This window comes from Calidris pugnax, unplaced genomic scaffold (genome assembly GCF_001431845.1).
Source record: "Calidris pugnax isolate Ruff unplaced genomic scaffold, ASM143184v1 scaffold14, whole genome shotgun sequence".
In the NCBI taxonomy this organism is placed as follows: Eukaryota; Metazoa; Chordata; class Aves; order Charadriiformes; family Scolopacidae; genus Calidris; species Calidris pugnax.
In genome coordinates this window covers 9,655,764-9,663,566 of record NW_015090793.1, presented here as the reverse complement: position 1 = coordinate 9,663,566, position 7,803 = coordinate 9,655,764, and the positions used below count along the sequence as shown (strand labels likewise).

The following is a 7,803-nucleotide window of genomic DNA, read 5'->3' as shown; positions in this document are numbered from 1 at the left end:
TTGATAGCCCGTGATAAGGTCTCCCTGGAGCTTTCTCTTCTCCAGGCTGAACAACCACAGCTCTCTCAGCCTGTTTCATTGGAGAGGTATTCCAGCTATCTGATCCTCTTTGTGGCCTCCCCTGGACCTGTTCTAACAGTACTGTGTCTTTCCTGTACTGAGGACTCCAGAGCTGGATGAAGTACTCCGGGTAGAGTCTCACCAGAGTGGAGTAAAGGGGCAGAATCACCTCCTTTGACCTGCTGGCCATGCTTCTTTTGATGCAGCCAAGGCTGTGGTTGGCCTTCTGGGCTGTGGGCACACATCACCAGTTCATGTCCAGTTTTTCATCCACCAGCAGGCCCAAGTCCTTCTCAGCAGGGCTGCTCTCAATGCCTTCATCCCCCAGCCTGTACGGACACCGGGGGCTAGTCCAACCCAGGTGCGGGACCTTGCATTGGCCTTGAGGAACCCTCCTTTTTCTCCTCCTCTGTTTCCCTTGAATCTCTAGTACAAAAATAGCCCCAAACCCCGGAAAGAAGTCGCCTCTGTCCCTAAATTAGCTCTAATTGGTCATGTTCATGGGTGGGCGGTGGCGGTTGGGAGCCGCTGTCCATGGTACCACCCGCCCCCGGCTCCCAGGGCCACCTCTGCCTCCCTCAGCCACCCTCACCTTCCTCTTGCTGGGCATTTCTCCTTCTTTCTGTGATCTAGGAATGCTGTCAGACTCCAATAATAGAGTTTTTACAGAGTAGGGAAGAATAATAATAAAAGCCTTCAGTTCTTCAAGCGTAATAACACTGATTCCAAAAAAACTGACAAAAAAAGATAGATAACAGCAAGAAGAAGCAGCGAATGTTTTGGACAAAGTGCTGCAAATGCCATGTCAACCACTCACATTAATGTCATCTGTCATCGATATCATGTCAGCATGCCACAAACCATCAAAAAACATGGCAAGATTTAATATTTATTGGAATTTCTGGGATATTGTCAAGCAGGAATTTCCAAGATATTGTCTTCTGGGTTGCTGGGGTTTTTTACACTATATGCAATGCTACCTGGAAAGGGAGAAGTGAGGAAAAATTGAATTTAATTGACTTTCTGATCTTGGCAACAAGAAACACAATAGGAAATACGCATTCCAGCACCTTTTGCATATCAAAAGCAGCTTGATCTCAGAAAATCTGAACAGTAGTGGAGCTGTATTAATGCAGACACTGAGGTACAGCCAAAGGTAGAACATAGAAAATCTCCTTAATTTAGCAAATAAGAGGGTATAGGGTTTCGAATATTCAGGAATGCTTTGAGGCTTCATTTACCTTTGGTACCCACTTGGAAAACATTGTTTAAACCCCTGGGAAGGATGTCAGAGGAATATGTTATGTTGCCAAGTGGACAGATATAAGGAACCACTTTCCTTGGTAGGTTTTAGACATCAGGCCTTCAGCAGTGGGGATACCACCATGGCATATGACAACCCCATCACACAAGGAGATCTGCCAAATGCACAGAGAATAGCAAATAAAAAAAGGCCAGTAAACCACATGGATTTGGTAAACAGGCCTGTGGGAGTGGCAGGTTTGGGTTTTTGTCTTCTCTTCCTTTGTCTTTTTAGAGGGAACTTGTCCTGATGTCACCGCCCCTTGTTCAGCACCTTTCTTGGGGCAGCTGCATGTAAGGTAGAAGGAAGAAATGAACATTTATTTTCCTGTCTGTCTTGATTTAGCCAGGTGTGAAACTGTACAATTGCCTCTAGTGTTAAATAACTCTTTAATAACTCTGCTGATCGACAGGGTTCCTGAACAGAAGCCACCAAAGTCACTTGCTAACCTCTGCTTTTCTAGCAACGCTACGAATCAGAGGCAGCTGCTCTGAGATGTGCTTTCTGTCAGGTTGCATTGGCGTGCTATGCTTGTTTTCTGTATAAATGGTGTTAGTCATCAGCTCAAGCAATGAAGTTCCTTTGACACATGATACCTGCTGTGCTCCCTGATTGTGCTTTTTTAATATCTTATGTGATGTTGTGTCTGAGACATTTCTTGTACTTGATGAATTCTATCTGACAATTTCCCTTTCAATTTTCCCTCATCAAACGCCATATATTTCTATTTTCTCTTTCAGGTGGGATTTGTAATCCTTCTATCTTGATATATTCACTCCTAAAATGAACACCAAGGGATTACTTCTTCTGCCTGTTGCAAGCATTCAGCTCAGCTGTTCTATGCTGCTTCCACTTTCCCCCCTGACCCTCAAAGTGCTCTCACTCTTCTCCAATGGCTGTGTAGGGGAAATACACTCCTGATTTTTCCTGTCTTAATTGTATCTAATTTATATTCTGGAAGTCAATAGTACAGATACTCTCACTGGCCTTCCACATTTGGCTTCCACTAAAGTTTCTGTTGATGTACTTCTAACCCTGCAAACCCCTCCATGGCTTTGTGCATGCCCTAGCTGAACTGTAGCTTGAGTCATTCTGCCAAAAAATCTGGATCTTCCTGGTTTTCAAGGAAACTAGGTATCCCCAAAATATTCCTAGTGAAATCCATAAGAATTACTGCAAGTTGGGATAGACTTTATCAGAAACTTATTATCACAGCACCCATTAATTCAAGGCAGGAAGATGGATATATAATTATGGAATTATAGAAAGAATACAAAAAACCCCAATCCTTAAAATTTAAACTGGCTCAAGACAGCAGGTGTTTGTAAGCATCAAGAGGTTTTTATGGACGTATTCAGTGGTTGTGGTCTTATGGACAATTTGGGGTCATTGGATCAATCTGCCTTGGATTGATAGGAGAGGAAGAAGAGCAATTGTAATTTAAAAACCTCAAAACTCACACTCTAGAATGCAGTAGAAGTCTCCCACCCAAGTGCTAGTCCAACCCAGTTCTTCTTGGTGTTGAGGATGAAAATGTAGTGTCTTCAAAGAGCAGGATTGGACAGGATCTGCAACAGAGATCAGGGCAAAGAAGAGGGCAATTTTGCAGGGGAGCACCTGAGCTACAGTCTGTGACTCATTTTGAGAGGACAATGTATCCTTGGTAGCTGCTTGTTCGTGAAAATCAGTTTCAAAATCCTTATTCTGTTATTCTACATGAGTTTCTCATTGGTACAAACAAGCTACGTGCAGTTGACAGAAGGGCCTGTTGTCACTCTCCCCATACCTCTGCTCATAATCCCTCAACTGCAGAACCAAGTTAGATAATACATGGAGTTATGCATCCAGTTATGCTCTATTATGGATTATCTCTGCCGAATCTGTGAATCTCTTGAGCTAGAGAATAGTTTGAGGCTTGTATGCTGTAAAAGCATGTTCAGAAACAGAAATGGTATAGCACAGCCCATGACTTGTAATGTAGACAGTTCCTGAAGGCTCTTTAATGTTTGAATTGTTCATTGTAGCTTCATTTCAGCCACACTCAGGCGTTAATCCACACAGCAGTGAGAATCTCCAGCCGGATCTTCATCACACCTTGAGGAGACCTTGGGTATTTTATCCCACAGAGGGATAATAGATCTGATGTTGCCAGATCATGGCCCTTCCACAGTGACTGATAATCCAACAGTCATAATTATACTTGAGAGATCCTATAATTCAAATAGAGGTATCTACAGCTGACAGAAAAATATCTCTGAGTTTACATGAAAGCAATGGTGATTTTTACAGTAGGACCAGCTGTTACATATCAGGAGACTTTCTGGGAACTTTGGTTAGCTTGCACTGAAGTGTCCATGCATCTGCTATATATTCTAATGAAATTGCTTGCTCACACCTCTGAAGTGGCTTGTTTATCTCTTTGTAGCTGCTGGGCAGATGCCTTGTATTTGTGTGAGAGATTTCTCCAGAAATTTGATGGTACTTCTAAGCAAAATGGTTTTGCCTGTAAGAGGGCATGTCCTAGTTATCAGATGGTCAGGTTTTCAACGTGGGGCACGCTCCTTTCCCTTGCTTACACCACTGCACTTTCACCTGATGGTCACTGTGTTTTGCAAAAAAAAACCTATTGTCAAGATGGAGCCTTGGTATTTTTGCCCTTATGTTAATGAGGAATAAACCAAAACCCAGTGAGTAAGACCAACATTCCCCCACGTGCCCTCTAATTATGGGCACCTCCTCTTCTAAGCACCCAGATTGGTATACTTTGACTGAATTTGCAGCAGGGTTGTGTAACAAAGTCTTGTGTGTGCTTTGGGTTCTCAAAGACCTTCAGAAAATTCAAGCCCAAGAGGCATGAAGCTGCTCAAACTGAGTCATCAGAAATGAGTGGACATTTTTGTAAGCCTCCGCTGTTTGCCAAAAACTGCATAATGACTCAATGTCATAGTCTGAAACAAAACCTGAGCTCTGTGTGTTAACTATTACGTGTTTCTGATGTGAAGGAGGGAGAAAAATACAAATCTAGTCAGAAATCCCACTGAGTAGGCACTAGAGACCTGTTGCAGAGACCACTTAGGGGAGTTGCAAAGGCTTTCATTGATGTTGGAAGAAAAGACCACCAGTGGGCACAGGGAGGAGTGCACTGAAGTGAAGGCCCACAGACAAAACCACTTGAGGAAAAAAGGCAGTAAATCCTACACACTGTGTCAGGATGCAGTATCTATTTGAATAGCTGTGGTAGTTTCACTTCTTTCCAACAATTCTGTTTCATGGCTCTATTATGTTTTTCTAGCAACAGCGCTGAAATTATTTTATAACTCATTGGGAAAGAAAAGCCATCTAAGAACCTTATCATTGAATCCACTTTTCAGGCTGGAAGAAGTTGCCAAAGAAAATTTTCTTTTCCCTTTTTATTGTTTTTCTGACAAGCTGGACAGGGGCTGTTTTCTCTTGTGCTGCAAAATCTAATTATATACGTACATAAAAAAATAGACGACACTAACCATTTGTCTCGCATGACTCACCACTGTCTATCCAAATGTCATAAATGCTGGCAAGCAAACTACAACCACGAAACACATCAGTGTCTCACAAGGCTGCTTGTCTTGATTACAGGCTGGCAAGGATTAGGCTGAGTAATTGGGAGAAGATGGGAGGAAGATTTCACTGGGCATCTGGGATTATTGTGTGCTGGAAACATTGCCAAGGATAAACCACTGAAATATAACCTCGTGCCTTCAATGGCAATCCCCATCACAAGGTGTTACAGTTTGTACAACCCAGAAGACATCAAGAAATAGAGCATTGTCCAGGTGGAAGAGGAAACACCCACATTTGGCAACACCTAAATACAACGTTTTGAACACGACTATTCCCTGGGAATGACTTCCTTCTCTGTTACTTTCCTGTTACTGCAGCAGCCACAGAAACCAAAGACCAGACCTGCTCCCACCGTGTCTCTGCTATTATAACTTGAACTTCTTGCCCTGGATGGACCTTGGGAAGCATGCTGAATGGGATAAACTACACTTCTATCACAAACACAAGCTGAGTGCTTCTCTGGGGTTGCCCTGCCTTAATCAGGCTGTCCAGTTCTAACCCAGGAAGTCAAATTTAGCCTTGCATCTAAAATAAAAGGCTGTGAAACCGTAACTTGGGCCTCCTGTTTTAAAACAAAAAGCGGACCCCTCTCTGTATTACATCTTAATGGCCACCTCCTGTGCAGGAGTGAGGATGATGGCTGAAAGCCCTGCTCTGGACCAGGTGGTGGGGAGGAGGGTTTCTAGTACACCATGGTGACACCCCAGGCATCCTCACCAGGGTGCACCTTCTCACATGGCTGCAGACAGTGCCCCAGAGTAAATGCATTTCATTTCCTCACATACCTCACTGGAAGATCAGGGTCCTGCTGGGTGGTACAGCACAGCTTCTTCTCTGCATTGGGACTACATGGCAGACCAGAGGCAGAGAAATGTGTTGGGCTGAGTAGAAGAAGAGGTCAAAAGAGTAAGTCTCAGTCTCAGAGCATCAGACACTATGAATCTGCTATAGACGAGCTCTAATAAATAAATAAATAATCAAAGTTACTTCCAAAACACTGGAGAACTTTGAAGAAATTCATCCCTTCAGACCAAGGTGGGCACCATATTTCTGGAATACAGTGTTTCTTAAATTCCCTTCCCCAGCATTCATGGCACTGATTTGTTGGCACAGATCCTGGTGCCAGGACCTATCTATCTGTTCCAACAAGAGCCATTCTCGTTTCGATTTTACAATCCCATCTGAAAATGCATCCCCTGGCTGTTTAATTCCCCATCCCCAGAGCGCAGCGCTCAGTCTCATTCACAGGCACAGCATTTCCCCGTGCGGCTGGAGCCGAGGCTGGCTGCTGAGCTGTGAAATGTGTGTGTGCTTCCACAACACCTGGAACAAAGAATTTATCTCACCAGGTGATGTCACGATGGTGGTGCCTGATCTTTGGAGAAGATTCGGAGTAGAAAATTACAAGTCAGGAAGAAATACTCAGGTAGACAGGGAAACCGTGAAAATTAAAGGAACTAGGCATGATGACTTTTTTGGCACTAGACTGCTTAAATCTCAGGCCATCCTATATCGCACTGAGATATTATGGCTCCTTTCTACAAACAGCTGCATTACGTTTTTGTCATTGGGCAAATATAGCTCTGGTTTATTTTTAGCTTTAATTGAATATCTCCTTTCAAATCTTATCACTGCCCACCCAGATCAAGTGGAAAATAAATGCAAACGTACCTTATGCCGGAGAGCACAGCACAGCAAATTAATAATCTTTTTTTTCCCAGGCATTTCATCACAAATCCAGGAAAGACTTGTTTACTGATGTGATTCATACCTGAAGAATAAAATGTTGTCTGGCAAGATTGATATTTCATATTTTAATATGGATTTTCACCTAAGGATCTCAAAATATTTACAAACCTTAAAGCCTGATCTATACACATTATTTTTTCAGCAAATAGCCTTTTTTTAAAAATAAGAACATGATTTTTCCCTCACAGTACCTCTCAATGTAATCACAATTACAGTTACAAAATACTTTAGAGCTATATAAATTAATTCCCTTGCCAACATACAAAAAACTTTTACTAACTTCAGTAACTTGGGATGATAAATCTATAGACCATTCACATATAAAAAAAAAAAAAAAACCACCATCACTTGTCTTTTTAAGCTTAACTAATGCTGTAATATGCCTTGCAGCTCCATGAGTGGAAAGTTAAATAGAGCAGCCAAAGCCTTGCTGTCCCACCAGAAAGGGTGGGATAATTGCCCATGATGGTACTGAGAAGACACACCTGATACAAATATCTATGGAGGTGTTTGTAGAAATAAGGATGTGTTTAAACTAGCAGGATGAGAAACTTGTTGCTTCACTGTGATGGGAAATCAAACTCTGGCAATAGTGTTTTGCTCCAAAAGTAAGAAAGCCCTGGGGAGATTAAAGGAGCATGTCTTGGAAATTAGGTGTTATACTCCAAGGATATTTTTTTTGTACAATGTGTGAATCTTCCTTGGTCATAAAATCTGGATGGCAAGAGAAGGGCTAGGATATAAATGCAAGGTCAGTGAGGGAAGATAAAAAATGAAACTGTTTGGGAACCAGTAAGAATCATTGCACGTGTTGGTAGGTTGCTAAGGGCATGCGGGCAGTGTGGCAGCAACTCCTGGCACCTTTGCTGGGGATGCCCAGCTGTGTCTGCACTAAGCAATTGATTCTGTTGCATCTCAGAAGGAGCAGGAGAGAAGGAAACTTCATTTCATAGGTGAAGATATAAAATCATAGAATAATTTAGGTTGGAAAAAACCCTTAAGATCATCGATTTCAACCATTAACCTAGCACTGCTGAGTCCACCACTAAACTATGTCCTTATTTGCCACATCTGCACATCTTTTAAATACC

At 42.5% G+C, this 7,803-nt stretch overlaps 1 long non-coding RNA gene across 1 annotated transcript; it reads right to left on the bottom strand.

Moving 5' to 3' along the window:
* Window positions 1-853: 853 nt before the first annotated feature.
* On the bottom strand, window positions 854-6,845 carry LOC106902928. Its single transcript, XR_001414616.1, has 4 exons — window positions 6,635-6,845; window positions 5,749-5,844; window positions 2,824-2,931; window positions 854-1,040 (listed from the first exon to the last, which is right to left on the bottom strand). It is a non-coding gene; the product is annotated as an uncharacterized LOC106902928 (long non-coding RNA).
* Window positions 6,846-7,803: the final 958 nt, after the last annotated feature.